Source organism: Spermophilus citellus (genome assembly GCF_964194105.1).
Source record: "Spermophilus citellus genome assembly, chromosome: 13".
Classification (NCBI taxonomy): domain Eukaryota; kingdom Metazoa; phylum Chordata; class Mammalia; order Rodentia; family Sciuridae; genus Spermophilus; species Spermophilus citellus.
In genome coordinates this window covers 88040379-88064358 of record NC_138193.1, presented here as the reverse complement: position 1 = coordinate 88064358, position 23980 = coordinate 88040379, and positions in this window count along the sequence as shown.

The following is a 23980-nucleotide window of genomic DNA, read 5'->3' as shown; positions in this document are numbered from 1 at the left end:
ATGTGATCTGCTTTCTGTCTCTTGTAGCTTTTAAAATTCTCTCCTTATTCTGTATGTTGGGCATCTTCATTATAATGTGTCTAGGTGTGGATCTCTTATGATTTTGCACTTTCGGCGTCCTGTAGGCTTCTAGGATTTGGGTTTCTGTTTCATTCTTCAAGTCTGGGAATTTTTCTCATATTATTTCATTGAATACATTGTTTATTCCTTTGGTTTGGAGCTCTGTGCCTTCCTGTATCCCAATGACTCTTAAGTTTGGTCTTTTAATGTTATCCCATATTTCTTGCATGTTCTGTTCGTGGTTTCTTAGCAGACTTGCTGAGCTGTCTATGTTCTTTTCAAGTTGAAATACTTTGTCTTCATTGTCTGATGTTCTATCTTCTAAGTGATCTACTCTGCTGGTAGTATTGTCAATTGAGGTTTTAAGCTGGTTTATTGCTTCCTGCCTTTCTAGGATTTCTATTTGTTTGTTTTTTATTACCTCTATCTCCCTGTGAAATTGATCTTTTACTTCCTGGATTTGTTTGTGTAGTTCCTTGTCAAAGTGATCTTTCATTGTCTGATTTTGCTGTCTCATGTCTTCCTTGAGACTCCAGATCATCTGAAGCATGTATATCCTGAACTCTTTATCTGAAATTCCATCTGTTGCAGCTATTACCTCTTCTAAATTTGAGTTAACCTGCATTGCTTGTGGTCCTTTCTTTCCTTGTCTTTTCATACTGCTTGCGTTTCTTTCTGCTTGGTGAAACTGTTGTGTTTTTGAAATTTTCCCCCTATTTATTTATATTGCTCTTGTATAGTTGGGAGATCTCTCTTGCAGGGCGGGTAGTGGCTGTGCTCCTCCTCTAATTAGGGTGATCTATCTACCACGCTGGTTAGTCGCAGGTCTGCCCACCCTGCGGGCGCGGGTGGCGGCTCTACTCTGGCCCCACTCCAATTGTGGTGACGTAACTACCCCGCCCTCGGGTCGTTGGTCCTGATCCGGATGTGGGCAGCAGCTCTGCTCCGCCCCTACTCCAATTGGTGTGACGTGTCTACCACACTGGTCGGCCTCTAAGCCTGTTCCGCCGGTGGGTCGCAGATCTGCCTACCTTGCAGGCTCGGGCGGCAGTTCTGCTCAGCCCCCACTCTCAGTGGGGGTACCTAACTGCCTCTCCAACGGGTCGCTGGGCCTTTTCTGGATACGGGCAGTGGCTCTGCTCCACCCCCACTCCAACCAGTGTGACATGACTGCCTCGATGCTACTTGTCCACCACACTGGCAGGCTGCCGAGCCTGTCCTGCCAGTGGGTCGCAGGTCTGCCTACCTTGCAGGCCCAGATGGCAGATCTTCACAGCCCCCACTCCAAATGGGATGACTTGGTTACCGCGCCGTCGGGTCGCTGGTCCTGTTCCAGGCGTGGGCGGCTACTCTCCTCGGCCCCAGCTGCAGTTGGGGTGTCGTGATACCACGCCGGCGGGTCACTTGGCCTACTCTGGGCGCAGGTGGCAGCTCCACTCTGCCCCCCAGGCCCCTTCAGCACCCAGCAGGACCCGGACCGAGAAGCAGTCCCTGCAGGTTCCCCAGCCCTGGGCCAAAGCAGCTTCGGGAGCTAGAACCCGGCCTCTCCGATCCCAGCCACGCTCTGCTAAGAGCAGGCTCCACAGAGCAACCGCCGCGGGTCCCCCAGCCCCAGGCCAAAGCAGCCCCGGAGCCCGAGCCTGGCCGCTCCAAACTCTCCCAGCTCGGTACACGCTCCGCTAGGAGCAGAGTCATAGACGCAGTCCCCGCTGGCTCCCCAGCCCCGGGCCAAAAGTGTTCCGGGAGTCAGAGCCCAGCCGCCCCTCAGCGCACGTTCCACTTGGAGCTGGCCTCAGCACGCAGTCCCCGCAGGTTCCCCAGCCCTGGGCTAAGGCAGCTTCGGGAGCCAGAACCCGGCCTCTCCGATCCCAGCCATGCTCTGCTAGGAGCAGGCTCCACAGAGCGACCCCCGCGGGTTCCCCAGCCCCAGGCCAAAGCAGCCCCGGGAGCCCAATCCCGGCCATTCCAAACTCTCCCAGCTCGGTGCACGCTCCGCTAGGAGCAGGGTCAAAGACACAGTCCCCACGGGCTCCCCAGCCCAGGGCCAAAAGTGTTCCGGGAGTCAGAGCCCAGCCGCCCATCAGCACACGTTCCACTTGGAGCTGGCTTCAGCATGCAGTCCCCACAGGTTTCCCAATCCTGGGCCAAAGAAGCCCAGGGAGCCAGAATCCGGCCGCTCAAAGACCGGCGCACACCTTGCCAGGAGTGAGCCCCGAAGAGTATTCTCCTCAGGTTCTCTGGTCCCGAGCCTGAGCTATCTGTCTGCGAGACGCAGGCAAGTACCAGCCTGAAATCACCTGTTCCGTAGTTGAATGAGCTGAGATCAGTAGAAAACAGGGATCATTACATCAGCTCTCCAAGATGGCGGCTGCTGTCCTCCTCCGTGGTCCGACTGGTGTCGAGAATCGAACTGGACCACTTCTCTCCTCTGTCTCAAAGCCGGAACTCAGCACTAAGCATGGCCAGTGCACTGCTGGCAGGAGCCCCCAGAATCCGCATCGCTGTACTCCCGCTCCGGTACCTCGCCGCTACCCAGTGCGCGCCCCAGACTCCATCCGCGGGGCGGTCCTCCGACCAAGCTCTGCTCTGCTACCCTCCGTGCGGAGAAATTGCCCGTGACCGAGCCCCCGCAGCCGAATCCCACACGCTGGAAATCCATCCTCTAGATTCTGGAGCACCTCAATTTCACTGGAAATTCCCAACAAGGTAGCCTTCAGCCGTTTCACCTTGTCTTTCTCCTGCACGGTGATGCGGCGCACTGGGGTGATGCACTCCCATCGCCGCCATCTTCCCTATCTTAATTTTATTTTTGAGACAGTGTTTTGCTAAATCATTGAGGCTGGTTCCTAATTTGGGATCCTCCTGCCTCAGCTTTGGAATCATGGGGATTACAGGTATGCGCTACCATTTCTGACTCTTATTCTTTCATTGTTTAGCTAAGAAGTTCCCACTCAGCATCCTTTAAAGTTAATTAAAATGGAAATGAATCACTTTCTTTTCCCTGAAGCTGTTCTTTGAAATATAAATATCAGTAAAAAAAAAAAAAATAGCTGGAGGTAAATTATCCAGAAAATGACACTTCTTTTAGCTAATCATATATTTGCTGATTTTATTATACTGTTTTTATTACGAGTAAATGAAGGAATCCTGTAGAATTTTACTATGTGCATTCTATTAGAGAAAACATAAAGTTCACTTTAATTATCATAATTATTAGAATTATTAAAATCAAATTATTATTTAATTATATTTATTACACTTTTTGTCTACTCTAAAACATGACCCAAAGTGGAGTTATGTATTTGAGGCATAGTCTGCCATAGTTTTCTCACTGCAACAAGAAAAACATAGTTTTATTGTTGAAAAATGTACTTTTAAATTTTTTATTGTTTTAGTTAATACATAACAACTGCACATATTTATGAGGTACAGTGTGATATTTTAATACATACATACTACAGATATTCTGATCAAATCAGCATAATTAGCATTTACATTTCCTTATGATTTCTTTAGGTTTAGTTACTTCAAGTTTTTCTTATGTAGTTCTTCTACAAGACACATCTTGGGTTATCACTTAATGTAATGCCCTCTAGTTTCATCCATTTTGCCTCAAATGACAGGATTTTATTTTCATGGCTGAATAATATTCTATTGTGTATGTATGCCACATTTTCTTTATTTATTCCCCAGTTGATGAGCACCTATGTTGAATTCATATCTTATCTATTATAAATAGATCTGTAATAAACATGGGAGTGCAGGTATGTCTCTGATATGCTGATATCATTTCCTTTGGATACATACCCACAAGTGGGATAGCAGGCCCATATGGCATATTTATTTCTCGTTTTTGGAGAAGTCTCCATGCTCTTTTCCACAATGGCTGTCCAGCAGGACATAAGAGCTCCATGGAAAACCATAACTTATATGATGTGGAAATCTCACTCAAAACTACAGGAGAAAAAAAAAAACAGCCATTAAGGGAAAAAAATCTCTATTAAGAAAAAGTTCTCAGGCTGAGATTGTTGGTCAGTGGTACAATTTGCCTAGCATGTGTGAGGCCCTGAGTTTGATTCTCAGAACTACATATAAATAAGTAAGTAAATGAATAAATAAAATAAAGGTCCATCAACAATTAAAAAATATTTTTGAAAAGAAAAGAAAAAAAGCCACACATCTTAGGTTGTAAATATTCTTTAATAAAGAAGTATTGTTCTGTGCATGTATGGGAGACAGCAAGAGATGTTTTCCAGAACAGAAAAGAGATATGATATCCATATAAGGGATTTCATGGTGATGTTTTTATTTAGCTATTCATTCTAAAATATTCTTGACTCTGAAGAAGAATAATTAAACAACAAATGCAGATGGTGGCCTGAGCTTGCTTTTTTTCTGAATTTTGGATTTACACTAAAGAAGGCAAAAAATACCTGTTTAGGTCACATGGAGAATAAAGAGACTTACAACTATAAAAAAATGAAAAATGTCTAAAGTGTATTTTTTAAATACACTCTAAAGTGATAAACTACATACATGGTGAAAGTTTGAGGAGATATGTTCACTTTAATTTGAACATTATACAGTATAGAGCTCCATGGGAACATCACATGGTACCCCACAAATATGTACGTTTTTTAATATATACGCTAAAAAATTAATTTAAATAAAGGTGAATAACATAAATAATGAATACTTTTCCCCTTCTTGTTCCAGAAAGTTGAACATCAATAATTACCTTTTCCATATACTTTATTGCCTCTGTTAGCAAAATAAAAATAAAATCTGTTTTCTTAGAAAAGACTTTGATTATAGGATCAGCTTTTATCATGTATACAAGTCAGGTGAGATCATTTTCTTGAATATATTGGAAAGAATTTGAATGAATAAAATAGGAGATGAAGGAACTGAATACTTATTAATTTGTAAGTTTAGATGGCCCATTTTGATGTATTCAGTTGCTATAACAAAGATTTTGGAAAAAGTTTTTCCCCCCCTTCAGATTCCTTAAACACCTCATTTAATGTAGCCTCTCAGGAATGAGAATTTTTCATCTTGCATACTTTAGTCAGCTTTTTTTTTTTTTTTTTTTTTTTTTTTTTTGCTGACTAAAAGACCCTATCATAACAATTTTAGGGGAGGAAAAGTTTATTTGAGGGCTCATGGTTTCAGAGGTCTGAGTCCATAGAAGTCTGGCTCCATTCCTCAGGGCTTGAGGTGAGGCAGTACATCATGATGGAAGACTATGGCAAAAGGAAGCAGCTCACATGATGATCAGAAGCAGAGAGAGAGAGAGAGAGAGACAGAGAGAAAGAGAGAGAGAGAGAGAGAGAGAGAGAGAGACTCAGACACAAATATATACCCCAAAGCCACACCTCCAGTGAACCACTTCCTTTAGCCATCCTCCAACTGCCTTTAGGCAGCACTCAGTTAATCCCATCAGGGATTGATTTACTGATTAGGTTAAGGCTATAACCCAATCATTTCTCCTCCAAACCTTCTTGCATTGTCTCATACATGAGCTTTTGGGGGATATCTCACATCCAACCTATAACATTCCACCCGGCTCACACTCATTTGAAAATAAAAAATACACTTAGTTCATTCCCAAAAGTCCCTACTTCATCAACAGTTCTGAGATAGCTTAAAATTCAAGTCCAAAGTCTTCTCTGTGGCTCAAGGCAATCTTGCATTGTGAGCTCCTGTACAATTAAAAGCAATTTAAAAGTATCCAATATATAATGGTACAGAGTAAATGTTGAGAGCCACGGCCAGGTCAAGATGGTGCCTGGCATTTTGCCAGAAGGAGCGGTTCCTGCTGCCTCGGGTGCCCACTATTTTTGAGCTCTTGCGGAGCTCCTAAGAGTTCAAGTGGGTTGGTTGAGTTCTGGTTGGGCTCTCACGGAGTTCCTAGAGAGTTCGCGTGGGTGGAGTTCAAGGGTTGAGTTCTGGTTGAGTGCTCGCGAAGTTCCCGAAGTTCCGAAGTTCCGGTGGAGCTCTCGGGGAGTTCCTGGAGAGTTCGCATGGGCGGCATGCGGCATGAGTTCTAAAAATAAAGTTTGTTCCTGCTTGAATCTTCAAGTGGCTCATGATTTGTGCCCAGCCTGACTGCGGCATATGATGGCCTGTACGGGGAACTCCTGAGGGTAAGTGATAAGGTAAACTGCTTGCCCCTGAGGGCAGTGCCAGAGGATGGATAACCATTTAAAGATTCTTTTTTCGTTTTGTTTCGCTTTTGTTTTAAGTTGCCTGTCCCTGGAGATGGGTGGGATAGACGAAAAACCACTCACATCTGAGGAAAAACTATTTGCATCTGAGGAACAGATAGGGAGAAAGGATGGATGGACATTTCAGGAGATAGAAAGGCTGATATAATGAATTTTTATTCCATTTTTGTTTCATTTTGTCTCAGTTTTCTTTTGCATTATTTTAGTGAGGGGTATCTTCGTCACGGAAATATGGAATTAAAAATTAATAAAAGGGCATTAAGTAAAGTGCTAGAGGAAGGAGGTATCTCAGTAAAATCAGGAACAGTTAGGTCATACATTAAGACAATACAAAGGTGTAGCCCATGTTTCATTAAAGAGAGGTTGGTAAATATATCACAATGGAACCATCATGATGAAGATTTAAAAAAGATAAAAAATGAAGCCAGAAACTCTGCCAGTTGGGACATTACCATTATGGACGTTGGTACAATCTTGTTTGCTTAGTCTAGGAGAAGACATCTTACATCAAGTAAAAGAGGAAGTCTCTCGAGTTAGTCAGACAAAGGAAAAAAGTTTAGAGGAGGAAGGGCTATCGGGAGAAATTACAGTGGGAGGTTGATACTAACCCCTTTCTATCACCGGGGGGCGTGGGTGTCCAACCAATAGCTCCACCTATGGAGACAACATATGCTGAGTGGCCCTCAACCCCCAAAGTTGACAGATGGGATCCTGAGACAGGACCTCAAAGATTCGCATGCCCTGTATTTGAGACGGCAGGAGGGCAGCAAATTCACCATGCTTTAGATTTCAAAACAGTGAAGCAGCTAAAAGAGGCTGTAACAACCTATGGTCCTCAGGCACCCTTCACTATAAGTATGGTCAAATCCATTACCAATTTGAACACGACGCCAGTAGATTGGGCTAGTATGTGCAAAGCTGTGCTAAATGGAGGACAATATCTATTATGGAAGGTTACCAATCAGGAATTTTGCACGGAGACAGCTAGGCAAAATGCAGTGGCCTGTTATCCTCAGAGAAATCTAGATATGTTGTTAGGAAAGGGATCTTATGAGGGTCAGCAGCAACAAATTGGATATGATCCTGCCATATACTCACAAATTGCTGCAGATGCGGTTAGGACATAGAAGACTTTACAAGGACATGGAGATTTACAAGGTCAATTATCTAAGGTAATACAAGGAGCTAATGAACCTTACGCTGAATTTGTAGAGAGGCTTATACAAACAGCTACCAGAATCTTTGGGGATATAGAACAAACGATGCTGTTAATAAAGCAACTAGCCTACCAACAAGCAAATAGATGGTGTAGGGAGGCCATTAGACCATGGAAACATGGAGATTTAAACACATATATTAAATTATGTAGAGGCATTAATGAACAAGGGCAAGTCTTGGCAGCTTCAGTACAACAGGCTTTAGGTGCCAGGCCAAAATCATGCTACAATTGTGAACAAACAGGACATTTTCAAAGGAGTTGCCCCATAGGAGGAGGGTTTAACAAAACTAGGTATCAAAGGAGTAGAATACCGGGTATTTGCCCATGATTCCATAGAGGGAGACATTGGGCTAATGAATGTCGTTCTCAAACCACTATAGAGGGTACTCCATTATCAAAAAACAGAAAAGGACCAGGTGTTTACCCACGATATCATGGAGAAAAACATTGGGTTCCATTGCCAAAAAATGGACAGGGGGGCCCCATGCTCCAGGACCCACGACCACAAATATACGGGGCACTGGAGGAACCCAGCAACACCATCAGGGTAGTGCCCAGGACACATTATCCATTAGATCCCTCCCTAGACAAACCAGAGGGAGCATAGGATTGGACATCTGCACCTCTGCCAGAGCAGTACTAACTCCAGAGATGGGAATTCAAATCATTCCCACAGGGGTAAAAGGGCCTCTTCCCCAAGGAACAATAGGCTTATTATTGGGATGCAGTTCTTCTACTCTAAAAGGACTTATGATAAGTCCTGGGGTAATTGATCCCAATTATGAAGGTGAAATAAAAATTATAGCCAGTTCTCCAAGGAGTATATCAGTAATTTCAACAGGAGATAGAATAGCACAGTTATTAATAATACCCAGCCTACATGATAAATTTTCCAGTCGTACTATAGAAAGAGGTTCCAGGGGATTAGGCTCCACAGGTGTAGACTGGGCTATGCTTTCTTTAAATTTAGATTCTTGCCCAATACTAAAACTAAATATTCAAGGACATGAATTTAATGGGCTACTGGATACAGGTGCAGACCTTAGCATTATCTCTCGTCAAGAATGGCCAAAACATTGGCCATTACAACAAGCCACTCAAATGCTTCGAGGCCTAGGAGTGGCAACTAATCCCCATAGAAGTGTGATGATATTAGATTGGAAGGATCCTGAAGGATGTGAAGGAACTATACAGGCATATGTATTGGATCATCTTCCTATAAATTTATGGGGATGAGATATTCTAGATCAATTAGGTCTAACATTAACAAATAACATCAATTCAAATGCACCCACTATTATGGCTAGACAGGTTTTAAGAAAGAAAAAGGATTAGGAGAACAAGAACAAGGTATAGTGGCACCAATACAAATAGATCAAAAAACAGATAGACATGGATTGGGTTTTCAGGAGGGGTCACTGAAACAATAAAAATTACTTGGAAATCAGGAAGGCCAGTATGGGTTCCTCAGTGGCCCTTGACTAAAGAAAAGATACAAGCATCCCATGACCTGGTCAAACAACAATTAGCGGAGGGACATATACAACCTTCCATATCTCCCCATAATACTCTCATTTTTGTCATCAAAAAGAAATTTGGTAAATGGAGATTATTGCAAGATTTAAGAGCCTTTAATAATGAGATGGTTATAATGGGACCTGCTCAATCGAGGATTCCCCAATTGTCTGCTTTGCTAAAAACCTGGTATGTTTTAGGTTATAGATATTAAAGATTGTTTTTTTTTCAATTCCAATTTATCCTGAGGATAGTCCACGTTTTGCATTTACTATCCCTGCGCTGAATCATGAAGGTCCCGATCAGAGATATGAATGGAAAGTACTCCCTCAAGGGATGGCTAACAGTCCAAATATGTGTCAAATTTATGTTAACAAAGCAATCCAGCCACTCAGAAATCAAAATCCTGAACTACAAATATTTCACTATATGGACGATGTATTATTGGCACACAAAGATAAAAAGACATTGCTAAAATGTTATGCCACACTTACAAATTTATTAAAAAATTATAATCTAGAGATAGCAATATATAAAGTACAATTAAATTTTCCAATTAATTATTTAGGAGTTCTATTAGCCTCGACCATGGTCTGTCCACCAAAAATTCAAATATGAGTAGATGATCTCAAATCACTTAATGACTTTCAAAAGTTATTAGGAGACATAAATTGGTTAAGCCCTTATCTAGGCATACAAACAGGAGAGTTGGGACCTTTATTTGATATCCTAAAAGGTCCATTAGATCCAAATTCACCCCGCATGTTAACGCCTGAAGCAAGAAAGACATTAAAAATCATTGAAACATATATGGAAAATTTGCATTTGGATAGAATTGATATAAGTTTGCCTTTCTTATTTATTGAAATACCAACAAAAAATATTCCTACAGGAGTATTTTGGCAAGAAGTTTCATTATTATGGATACATTTATCTTATTCTCCTAACACTATTCTTACTAGGTATCCTGAGGCTGTAGGACAATTAATACTCAAAGGAATAAAAGCAGCAAAGAATTGTTTGGAATTTCTCCCAATAAAATTATTACTCCATATACTATGGATCAAATTGATGAGTTAGCTAATGAGTTAAATACTTGGGCAATAATCATGTGCAAATCTAATGTTTAATTTGATAACCAATTACCATCTAATCCTTTGTTGTCTTTTTGGTCTTCACATCCTGTAGTTTTTCCAAAAATGAGAAGAAAAACACCTATCATGAATGCTCCAAATATATTCACTGATGGGTCAAATAATGGTAGAGCAGCAATAGTTACACCTGATCAAACTTTTACATTTTTAGTACCCAAACAATCAGCTCAAAAGGTAGAGCTTAATGCAGTATTACAAGCTTTTGTGATGTTTAAAGATTCTATATTTAATTTATTTTCCAATAGTCAGTATATAGTTAATGCTATAGTATCCCTTGAAGATGCTGGTAGGATTTCCCCTTCCTCTACTGTTTTCTCTTTGTTTTCCACTATACAGAGTCTAATCTGGGACAGAAAAGATCCATTCTTTATAGGACATATCAGGGCACATACAGGATTGCCTGGAGCCCTTAGTTTGGGCAATGATTTAGCAGATAAAACTACACACAACATACATATTTTTTCTATGCTAGAAGAAGCTACAAATTTTAATAAATCCTTCCATGTCAATGCAAATACTTTTAAAAAGTGTTTTAAAATAACTAAGCAACAAGCCAGACATATAATAAAACAATGTCAAAATTGTGTGACCTTTTTACCACAAGTTAATCTTGGAGTCAATCCTAGAGGACTGATACCTAACCACATTTGGCAGATGGACGTCACACACTTTCCAGAATTTGAAAAATTAAAATATTTGCATGTTACAGTTGATACTTCTTCCGGATTTTTGATGGGCTCCCTTCATGCCGGAGAAAAAAAAAACTAAAGATATTATAGCTCATTGCTTACAAAATTTTGCCACTGTGGGCATTCCAAAACAGTTAAAAACAGATAATGGCCCTGGCTATACTTCTACCTCTTTTAAACAATTTTGCTCATCATTTGGCGATACTCATATAACAGGAATTCCATACAATCCACAGGGAAAAGGCATAGTTGAAAGAGCTCATCAAACTATTAAAATGTACTTATTAAAGCAAAAAGAGGGAATTGGGAAGAGGTATATATCCCCCAAAGATAAACTTAAAATAACCCTTTTTACTCTAAACTTTTTAAATTTGGATTCATCAGGGCTTAGTGCTGCGGAAAGATATATGTGTCCAAAAAATGTACATAAGCCCAGGGTACTTTGGAAGGATATTCTAACAGGACAATGGAAAGGTCCTGACCCAGTGATTGTCTGGAGTCGGGGTCTGTTTGTGTGTTTCCACAGGGAGAACAGCAGCTGATTTGGATTCCAGAGAGACTAACTAAAGCAATTTCTACAGACCAAAAATAAGATGATTTGGCTCAAATCCATAACAGCTGATATCCAGAACTCCAGTTTGGCTATCCTTACATCTGCAACAGTGGTTCTCCCACACCAGGGGGCTAATGAATAATGAACACCATTAAGGCCTATTTCAAATGTAAGAAACCTTGGGGGTGGTTGTGGGAATACCTTCAGACCCATATGCAAGTTACAGGAAAAAGGATGGGATATCAAAAGGAGAGTCAAACCCAGGTGGTAACCAGGATGCTTTTTTCAATATCTATTTTATTATTGCCCTTTCCCACATCATGAAGTTTTGGGTTTTTTTTTTGTTTTTTTTTGTTTTTTTTGTTTTTTTTTTTTTTTTGAGCTCATACAAGCCTAGGTTAATGTTTTTCTGATCAGTTTTATTTTTTGACTGTGGAGTTTTTGAGCATTGCAATGAGGATTTCACCTGTAAAAAGCTACAAGGCCTTTCCTATTATGTTATGTGTTGTATGTATTGTGTTATGTGTGCACACTTGTGTTTTGTGTTGCATGTCTGTATGTGCGTATGTCCATATATCATATATGAGGAGTGCTCATGAAAAAATGGATCCAAATTTTTTTTTATTATTCACGTGATTTAAATGGTTTAATTTAAATTAGATAAACACCTGTTGAGGATTGTTTTAAAATGTGAACAAAAAAGGAGGTTAACAGATCTGTTTGTTTACTTTCACCTTTCCTTTTCATTATATCTAATTCTATTCAGGATACTAAATTGTTTAGAAAATTGCTTTTTTTTTAGTGCCTGCTGGAATGTTACATAATTTTTTTTAGCCATCACTGACAGAATTCCTATCTTCATCCCAGTGCCAGTGAAGACAAAGATAAAACCAAACTACAACTTCTGTGATAGCTATCACAACAAACTGTATAAACTGATGCATCACTGAATAGTATAACTCATCAAGTGATGCTCAATCAAGGAGTCGATTTACTTTGGGAGGAAAATGACATATTAATGGATTCCTCTGCTTTGAACTGCTTGCAGAACTTGCCTGGACTATGTATCACTTGTATGCATTGTGAACTATCTGTTGGTGCAGTGAATTGTAGTAGTGCCGGGGTATCTTTGCTGATGATGTCATCGGTGGTACAATTTTTCCAAAAGGGGCCGTCAATTGGCTTGGTGTCATGGCGTTTTATATCCTCCCCTTTCTGCTTGTAGCTGGATGTTCATAGTGTTTGGGTAAAACCCACTATCCACAAGTGTGGCTAAATGCTGGGCCAGTAGTCAATGACGGGTAAGATCCAACTGCGATGGTACCAACCTTGGACAGGAGGCTGACGCCTTGAGGTCAGCTCATCCAATGACGGGTAAGGACCATATGTAGTATTGGACAACCTAAGACAGGCATGGTCCCTAAGCCACATACTTGTTTAATTAAACAAAAGGGGGGAGATGTTGAGAGCCACGGCCAGGTCAAGATGGTGCCTGGCATTTTGCCAGAAGGAGCGGTTCCTGCTGCCTCGGGTGCCCGCTATTTTTGAACTCGCGGAGTTCCTAGAGAGTTCTCGTGGGTTGGTTGAGTTCCGGCTGGGCTCTCGCGGAGTTCCTAGAGAGTTCTCGTGGGTTGGTTGAGTTCCGGTTGGGCTCTCGCGGAGTTCCTAGAGAGTTTGTGTGGGTGGAGTTCGTGGGTTGAGTTCCGGTGGAGCTCTCAGGGATTTCCTGGAGAGTTCGCGTGGGCGGCATGCATTGTGAGTTCTAAAAGTAAAGTTTGTTCCTGCTTGAATCTTCAAGTGGCTCGTGATTTGTGCCCAGCCAGACTGAGGCAAGCAAATATTTCCATTTACAAAATTAGGGGTACAGAAAGAAAGGATAGGACCAAGCAAGACCAAAACCCAGCTGGGAAAACAAGTCCTGTAGCTCCATGTCTGGTATTTGGGGCCCATGAAATCATGATGTTCTCTCCAAAGGGCTTGTGTAACTCCACCCCTGTGGCTTTGTTGATTGCATCCCAAGTGGCTTTCCAGTTGACTTGTCTCTGCTTGATTCCTGCAGCTTTCCTAGGACTATGTTCCACATTACTGGAATTTCTTAATCTCTGAAGTCTCCACTTAGGCTTCAGCTTCCTCCTCAAATCTCCATATTTTGCCTTCTCACAGTGTGCATGTAGGGACTCCTACCCTGCTGGATCTTGCCCGGCCTCCAAGGACTACATTAGAAATCTTAGTGGAAGCCTCCATGACACCCAAACTTCAGCATCCTGCATTCCTGTAAACAAGCACCACATGGTTGACACCAAGGTCTGGTGACATTTTGAGCAGTAGCCAAGTCTCTAAGGACCCTGGCTGCAGCAACCTCTGACTGCCTGGGTAGCTGAGCATATTGAAAATAACTTCCTAGGACCCCTTGTGTAAGAAGGGTGTCCTACTAGTCTCAAGAGAATTTTCATTTATATTCCTTTGAGCTTGAAATGTATGTGGTCTTGCCAGCTCCTGAGATGCCCTCAAGCCATCTTTCTCATTGCTTCTGAGCAAAGTTTTTAGCATTTCTTCAGTGGCAGTAATGTCTTCAACAACTGCAACTTCCTTAGCCCCAGTTTTATTATCAATTTTCAAGTCCAAGTTTTTCAAATCTTTCTGCTTGGCTTTCTGCTCTTGATTATTACAATGAATTTGTCTAAAAGCCACCAGCAAGATCCATGCCACCACCTGAATGCTATGCTGCCTAGATATTTTTTCCTGCCAGATTAAGAAGCCCATTGCTTTTAAAATTGCCTTCACAGAAATCCTCAGGACACAGGCAAAATCCAGGCAACTTCTCAGCCAGAACATAAAACAAATGGCCTCTATTCCAAATTCTAATAAAGTCCTCTTTTTCTGAACTCTCTTGAGCTCTGCCTTTACTGTCCACGGTCCTATTGGCATTCTGGTCTTCTGAGCTCCCAGAAGAATCCACCATTAAGATCAGGTTACAATAACCTAAAGGATTTACAGCTTGTACTTCCAGCATCTCAAAATTCCTCCCACCAATGCAAAATGCTCCAAAATGTTCTGAACCACATGGTTAGGTTAGTCACAGGCAAAATCTTGCTTCTTAGTACCAATTTCTGTTTTAGTCAGCTTTTTCACATCTATAACTAAAGGACCTAGCCAACACAATTGTAGGGGAGGAATGGTTTATTTATGGGCTAACAGTCTTAGTCCATAGAAGGCCAGCCCCATTCCTTGGGACTCAAGATGAGGTAGAATATCATGGCAGAAGATTGTGGCAGAGGGAAGTGGCTCACATGATGATCAGGAGAACAGAGAGAGAGAGACTCCACTTGCCACATACAAATATATAACCCAAAGCCATGCTCCCCAATGCTTCACCACACTCTACCAGCCTTCAGTTACCTTTCAATTAATCCCATCAGGGGGGTTAATTCATTGATTAGGTTAAGGCTATAATCCAAACATTTCTCCTCCAAAATTTTTTGCATTGTCTCACACATGAGCTTTTTTTCTTAAATATTTTTTAAGTTGTCAATGGACCTTTATTTATTTTTATTTTTATTTTTATTTTTTTATTTTTTTAAGAGAGAGTGAGAGAGGAGAGTGAGAGAATTTTTAATATTTATTTTTTAGTTCTCGGCGGACACAACATCTTTGTTGGTATGTGGTGCTGAGGATCGAACCTGGGCCTCACGCATGCCAGGCGAGCGCGCTACCGCTTGAGCCACATCCCCAGCCCCTTTATTTATTTTTATATGAGTTGCTGAGAATTGAACCCAGTGCTTCACATATGCTAGGCAAGTGCTCTGCCACTGAGCCACACCCCAGCCCCAAACACATGAGCTTTTGGGGGATACCTCACTTACAAACCATAGGAGTACTATAAATTGAAAATTAATTTATTCTTACAGATATAGATATACATTTTTTACATATGCTAGTTTCTAATAGGCCTCCATCATTCTCTGGAATGTGTGCTTCCCACTCTGGAAACAACTGGCTTTTATGACCTCACATCCCCTCACTCCCTCTTAACAGCAATTAGATAAATTATTCCATAATTATTTAAACATGCTCAGAACTCTCTTATCATTTAAAAGAATAAGACCAAATATCATCTTTTACTTTTTTCCTCCTGAGTTATCCTAATTTGCTCTGTCCATTCCCTTACCTACCTTCACTCTTTATTCACTCTAATCTATCTTGCATTCCATATACCATTCCAAACTACTCTGGTCAAATTAACAACTTTAAAAGTCATTGGCTCAATCCAGTGACATCTTTGACTGAACACTTGATCAGCATGTAGCAATTGACACTATTGAGCCTTCTGCTCATTCTCTCAATGATCTTTCCACTGAGCCTCTAGATCCCTCATTTTCCAGATTTTCCTCCTGTCCTTCTGGCCAGTATGGTTCCAACTTTGTTTCAGATTTATCATGTAGACATGGGAGCTCCTTAACAATTATGTTGATGATTTACAAATTAGCAATGCTAGCCAAAACCTCTCTTTTGAGACCGGATACTTGGGTCAAGTAGTTTACTCTCTTGTGCTTTCAGTGTCTAATAATTCCTCAAGTTCAACATTCCTGAGATAAAAATTTAAAATCTTCAATAAGATATAAAATCTATTTATCCTTTAAAGTCCCATAAATCAATAAATGGTACTATCATTTATTCATCTGACTGAAAGAGTAAAGAATTGGCATCATGTTTGAATTCTGTGTCTCACTTAATCCATTAACTCCTCTCCATACCCACTCTCCATGCTCTAGACCTACATGAACTACCATGTTACCCTCCTCACTTGTGTCCCTGTGTTCACTTGGCCCATCCACCATACTGCAGATGATTTTTACCCTTATGTTGAAGAAAACTCAATCATTTAAATATGGCCTTATATCCCAACTTAAAAATCCTTCAGTGGTTCCTCATTGAACTTAAATAGAGACCAAAATCTTGAACACATGCTCCAGTCTCTAACTGTGCTGCTTATAGACAACCTTCCCATATTCATGTCACATTCCTTACTTCTCACTTGTGGCTTTTTGCCATTCTGAACTTGTAAAGTTCCTAGAGTTCATCTTGCAGACACCAACCACAGAGCCTTTGCACTTGCTATTCTTTACACTTTCCTCATACTCACCTTACACATTGTTTGGTTCCAACTTATTTGGTAAACCTTCACCTGAGACCCTTTGTAAGGAAAATTGCCTGGACTATAAACCCTATGTGATATTTCTTGATTATATATCTTACTGAGCTGTTTTTTTCCTTCAGAAAACTTATCAAAATAATTATGTATTTGTTTTGTAGTCACTTTTTAAATGGCTGACCTCCTTGATCTACCTTAAGTTCCAGGAAAGCAAAATTTCTTTGCTCACCAATATATCTTCAATGTTTATGTTTTAAACTGTCACACTTTTGTAGAATATCAATGAATGTTTTTTGAAAGAAAACAATTTGATATTATACATAATTACATGCCAACACTCCATCTTATACAAAAGTATGCATTGGAACTTTTAGATCCTATAAAGAAAAACTACAGAAAAATAAATGTAAGCCTATAGATCAAGAAGGTGAAGCTAGTAATAGCTTTGGAAAAAAAAACAATCACTTTCCTTAGTACTAGGAGGATAGGTTATTTCTATTTAAAAACTTTTTAAAAAAAATTTTGGTACTGAGGATTTAATCTAGGGGTAATTTACCACTGAGCTATATCCCAACCCCTTGCTTGTTTATTTTTTGAGACAAGTTCTCATTAAGTTGCTTAAGGCTTCACTAAATTGCTGAGGAGGGTCTTGAACTTATGATCCTCCCATGTCAGCCTCCTATATAGGTTATTTTCTCCTCAAACCTAAACTATAAAATTTTTAAATTGAAAAAAAAGTGAAAATTTGGTCACAAAAAATTTGCTTAATTTAAATGACACTGGGGATTTAGCTTCGCTCTCAAATTTTTCCTTTCTCACTATAAATTTACAAAAGTCATTTTGACCAGAATTTACCTCTTGGTAAATTAAGAAGACTTTTAAAAGAGCTATAGAATATAGGATGTACATCCTGACTCCTCCTCTTCCCAGACTATGTTAGTAGAGAAGAACCTTCCAGAAAAGTAGTGGAGATGGTTCTGTTGAATTAGAATCTCACAATTGCCACACTCAGTGGTGGCAAAGGTCACTCTTAACAAAAGTGATGCTATAAGCTTAGTGCTCAATGGTAAAGTGAGTCCTTTAACTCCACAGCAAATGATCCAGATCAAAATTAATGCTACTAGTTAAACAATAATCTGATTCTTAAACAATGATTTGATAGTTATTGAACATTTTCTGGAGTTTACACAATAGTCACTGATAAGATATTTAAGGCAAAGGAGGGAAATCCCTCAGAGCTAGACCAAGCACAGGGTGCTTTACCAGTCCAGAAACAAGCAGAGAACGAGAAGAACAGTTCTGTGAATCCTGTGTGAGGAAGCCTGTCTAGCCATCCACCTGTCCTGCAGTAGCCTGTAGGTCCTCACGGGTGGCCGGGTGCTTTCAGTGTGTCTCTACAGGCAGCATCTATTTCCTCACCTGGTTGTCAGCCTAGGCTACTGCACTTGAACTGTGAGCAGGAGACACACTGGCCCATTCTTAGATTTACAGACCACTGCATGCTTCTGTCAATACTTTTGCTTTTTTCTCTACCATCAGATGGGTAAATCACGATCAGGGACTGCTTCCTCGGGCTGGGTTTTTGAATGAAGAAGACACCGAGCTGTGCAAATCCATGACCACTGAAGCCGTCATAGTCAGAAAATACCATGAATGTAAAATACACCTGGACTGTGAGCCAGTGGTATTTGAAAACCCTCACTGCAGTCTGACTGAGTGAAATCAAACTGGAGCATTCAGCATCCACTAGGAATTCCTTTCTGTTTGTGAACTTCATCAAGACAGGATTGAAACCACAGAGACATCAGATCAGGATGGATAGGCATTTTCTCTGAGGAAGGCTTTGGGCAAAAGATTTGAAAAATGGTGGTAGTTTTTGCTTTTAGGGAATTTACATTTCATTTGGAAGAACTTTCGTGACTTCACGAGACCATAAACGAAGACTGTTCAACATAAAGGGGAAAATAAAACCAGAAAGATTCACTCTCTCCAGAGAGGAATCATTAGAAAACGTTTCATAGGAAAATTATAATTTAATTTGAGCTTTAGAGGCTGGCAGGATCACCCCCTGTGGGTAAAGAGGATGGATATTCACATTTCTGAGACTGTTAGCACATAAGCAAGGATACAACTCAGCACAGCACAGATAAGCATGTGGGGAATGAAGCTTTCAAGTAAGAGAGGATGTTAAACATGCAAATAAAGGCCAAGGCAAAGTGTATGCTGCTTACAGTGCCTGCCTGCTGAGCACCAGCATAGAGCTTTAGCCCTTCCTTCTCACAAAACCCCGGAAATGGCATCAAAAGTGATCACAGGAGCCCTACAACACTTCTGGACCAAAGTCTAGATAGCAACAGTCAGGTTTCATTTTCCTTCTCTGGAGCCAGAACCTAGAAGAGAGCAATGGCTGGGAAATTCATCCAGAGCTTGGAGTCATGTGGAATCTGTTGGCTGTTTCTTTAGGCAATCAGCTAGTACATCTTAAGAATTATAAAACTGCCCTCTAATGTAGGTGCCTTTGGAAACCTGCTGCTTTTGAAGGTCCAAATGTGAGCTGGAACAACATAAAACCATTAGACACAATACTTCAAGTAGATGTGATCCTGTGTGTGTGTGTGTGTGTGTGTGTGTGTGTCTGTTCATGTGTGTAAACTTCAAATAATGTTAGGCAAAAATATATGCTTTGATAGGTTTCTTGACCTATAATTCTATTAAAAAAAATTTATTTGGTTTAGTCAGTCTCCCTTTTCCATCCTCTATTATCTTACCTTCTCTCTTAAAACAAAGTGCAGATCATAACTCTTTACAGATAAGGTTCCCAATGCAAACAGTATTGTTATTAAATATTTTGACTACAATTGAATGTTTTGCTACACAAAGTATCTAAAGATAATATCACAATGCTAATTTTAGTACTTCTTGTGTTATTTTTATTCCAGATCATATCTTTACAATTTCATTAACATTCTAGTAATATTTAATGCATTGTGTATTATAAACATTATTATGAAGCTTTGAATTACTGTGCATTTTCATGCATCTCTTATTTAGAAAACATAAGAGTGATGCTAAAATGTTAGCTTGGAAATAACTGGTTTGAAGTCATTTACTAGATGAGAGCACTTATATGCAGACTCAAAATTGTTTTATGATCAATCAAACATGCATCTATATAGGCAATATTAAATGAAGAATAAAAACCATTTTCTAGATAATTAGGCAAAATTTTATTTAAGATACTTCTTTTGTTTGTTTATTTTTCCTGATTGTTTGGTTGGTTATTTTTTGTGCTAAAATTACATTCAGCCTGAATTCCACCAAAGGTATTAATCTATAGTCATCACTTCACATTAGATATGTAGACACAACATCCATGCTAATTATATTTGTATGTTGAGTTACAAATAACAATCCCAGTAATTTTCTGAAGCTTCATATTATTATGCTTATGTTACACTGTTGAAGAAAAATATTTTGTTCAATAAATACAATATTTATGGTGGTCCTATATTTTAGTAAAATCAACTCAAATAATTAGTGAGACCATTCAATGGAAAGGATACCATACCACAGTCTAAAACCAGAGAGTAACTAGAAGCAGCCAGTTTCTAATATCTAAAATCTAACATCTAATATCTAAAATATAGCATCTAATATCACTTAAAGGACAAAGTCTTAATGCTTTTCAACTTAGTTTAAAAATAGTGGTTTTGCCTAGCATAGTGGCTCACCCCTGAAATCCAATGATTCAGGAACCTGAGATAAGAGGATCACAAGTTTGAGGCCAGCCTCAGCAATTTAGGGAAACACTGTCTCAAAATAAAAAATAAAAAAGTCTGGAGATATAACTCAGTGGTAGAGCACCCCTGGCTTTTACCCCTAGTACACCCTGCCTTCCGCCCTCCAAAGTGGTTTCAAGCAAAATCCAAGTTTGATCAAGTCACTCTCTTATTGAAATCCCTTCAACGAAATCCTCTATTCCTGACCTCTGACTACCTCTTCACCTTCACATCTCGCCATTCCATGGTGGAGAATTTGTGGGTTACTAAAAATTCTCTGCATATATAATCATATGGCATCCCCTAATAGTAAGATTGATATTTTTTCCTTATCATTTGTTATTTATTTTATTTCTTTTGTCTCTCTGAACTGCCTTATTTTTTTAAATAACAATATGTAACAAATATACAAAAAATTCAAAAAGACGATTATACATTCCAACAAAGTAAAAAATCAACATCTCTGTGCCCCCTACTAATGTCAAGAACCACTGTGTGACTAGCATTCAGCAGGTCCCTGGGTAACTCCTTCTAGAGTATAACACCCTTTCATCCCATTGGTACATTGGTAATCATGCTACTAACTAGTCTGAAATTCCCTTTTTATCTTTTTTTTTTTTTTTTGGCTTTTCTCTTCTTTCTAGATTTACTATCTAGCTGTAGATCTCAAAGCAAGGTGGTTCAATTTGTTTCCTATGTTCAAATTTGTATAAATAGAATCAGTATGGAACTCTTTATATCTATCTTCTTTTACCCAGCATATTGAAGGTTTACTTACTTATTGATTTAATTTATTTATTTATGTATTTGCATATATCTGTATATATTGAGGTCTAGCATTTTGGATGAATAATCAATAATTTGTTTATCCATTCTAATGTTGATGGAAATTTATTTGGGTGTTTCCAGGTTGGGGTTATAATGACCAGATTTGCAACAAATATTCTGGTCCATGTTTTCTAGTGTCCTTATGCACACATAGAAATGAAATTGTTAGATCATATTATATTCATGTTTTCAGCATCTTCCAGATACTGTGAAACTGTTTTCTAAAGTGGCTATTACCATTTCACATCCTCATCATTAAGTTATGAGATTTTGTTACATCACATTTTCACCAATATTTTATGTTTTCAACTTTAAAATTCTGCTCCCAGAATTGGTTGGTTGGTGATTGTACGGTGATATCAAAGGTGTTCTTTAGTTGTTGTTGCTTTTGCATTTTTAATTATTCTTTCTCAACAATTACACATTTAATTTCCATTTGTACAATATTAGAAGTTTAAGTGATAGTAGAACACAGCCTTCTATTTTCTCACCAAAAAGAAAATGCTTCCTCGGTTCTACTTGTTATATATAATTTTTGCTCTAAGTTTTGTGTAAGATATATTTTATTAAATTAAAATTCTCTTATTTTCCTAGTTTGTGAATTCCAAATGTAACTGGATATTGAATTTTAGCAAACGTTTCTTCTGCATCTAGTGAAATAATCACAGAATTTTCTTTCTTTATTAGACTAATGTGATAAACCACATCTTTTCATATGTTGCAAAACCAACCATGCACCCTGAAATAAATCAAACTTAGTTGTGAAGTATTATTTTTTTTTTGATAGACAGATTTGGCTTACTAATAATATCTTAGAGCTTTAATATCTATGTTCATGACAGAGATTGGTCTATAATTTTTCTTTCTTATAAAGTTTTCTCAGTTTTAGAACTAAGGTTATGCTGTCTTCAAAATATAAGCTGAGAAGTTTCTATCTTTTTCAATCTGGAAGAATTTGCATAAGAGCCAGAATTTGTTCTTCCTAAAATATTTGGTAGAATTTGTTACCGCAAAATAGGGCTGGGGATGTGGCTCAGTGGTCAAGTGCCCAAGTTTCATCCCTATACCCCCCAAAAAACAAAGGACTCTATTCTCTCTGTGTGTGTGTGTGTGTGTGTGTGTGTGTGTGTGTGTGTGTGAAGACTTTAAATTAGGGTTCCTTAAAAAATGTATGATTCAGGGATGGGGCTGTATCTCAGTGGTAGAGTGCTTGTCTAGCATGCATGAGGCACTGGATTAGATCCTCAGCATGACATAAAAATAAACAAATAAAATAAAAGTATATGATTCATAATACGTATTGTTGTGTCAGATTTAAGCTGCTTTTTCCTTGAAATGTGTTCATTTCATCTAAATATTTATTAGTATGAAGTTTTCAATAAGATTCTTATGTTTTCTTTGAAGTTTCTTTAATATTCCCCCTTATACCTGTTTTCAAATCTCTATGATATGATTAAATGTATGTAATGAGTTATGTTATTTTCTTTATTTTTTGTTTTGTTGTGGTTTTTTTTTTTTTGATACTGGTGATTGAATTCAGAATCTCTTTACCACTAAACTATATCCCTAGTTGTTTTTTATTTCATTTTTTAAATTTTGAGACAGGGTCTTGCTAAGTCACTGAGACTCTTACTAAATTGCCCAGACTCGCCTTAAAGTTGTCATCCTCCTGCCTCAGCCTCCTGGTTGCTAGGATTACAGGTGTATGCCACCTTGATCAGCTCCCCCTTTTATGTTGTATATTTTTCTATTTTATTTCCTGTGCTATCAATTTCTAAGTATAGATTTAGGTGCAACACATAAGGCCTCATATTTGATAATTTTATTTTCAGTTACAGATATTATATAATTCACAACATGATTTCTTACCCAATCCATGAGTTATTTAGAAGTGTTTGCTTACCTTCAAATATATTAGAATTTCCTATTTTTCCTTTTGTTTTTGATATATAAATGAATTATTTTTGAGTCAGTAATCTCAGCTGGGTTTACAGGCATGTACCCATTGCATCAGGCTTGAATTTGTCTATTGCTCTTCAGTTAAGTTGCTTATTTTCAAATGTTTTTGTGGCCATAAAATTTTTAATTATTACATTGTCCTGGTGGTGAAAATGTATATCATTACAAAGTACCTCCCTTTACCTTTTATAAAGATTCTTTAAGTCTTTTTTGCATTAATGTCAATTATTTTTTCTAATATAGCAAATGGAGTTCTTTGTTGTGTGTGTAGAGTTCTCATTTCTTTTGTTTACTTTCAGCCTTTTTTGTGTAGTACACATCTGCCTCTTATGAAGATCATATATTTCGAGTTTTGTATTTTTAAATACAGTTAAATAATCTTTGTATTTTATAGAGAGCTTATAGGCTATTTACACTTTATGTAATTACTAATATATTTGAGTTTATACCAAACATCTTTTATATGTAACAATTGCTCTATGTTCCTTTCCTCTTTTCTTGCATTTAATTACCATACCTGAGAACTGAACCCTCAGGGTTCAATTAGAGAATCAGTACCACTAGAAGAGGTGGTGATACAGAGAGACACCTTGAAGGTGCGAAGTGTTTTGCAGAAGCCCAGAAACTTCATTATAACATTAAGCATGCACTCCCCAAGCTGAGGAATCAGAGAAGTTGAAGGACGACCCAAAGAAATATGGAACAATGTCAGGCTCAGCCATGGACTCAGACTTACAGGGTAGGCCAGCTGGTGAAGGGCATCATACAGCAGGATAGGGTGTACAGACACACTGCTGCTTTTCTCCACCCTCCAAATCGCTCACAGAATTATCTGATGGCATCTC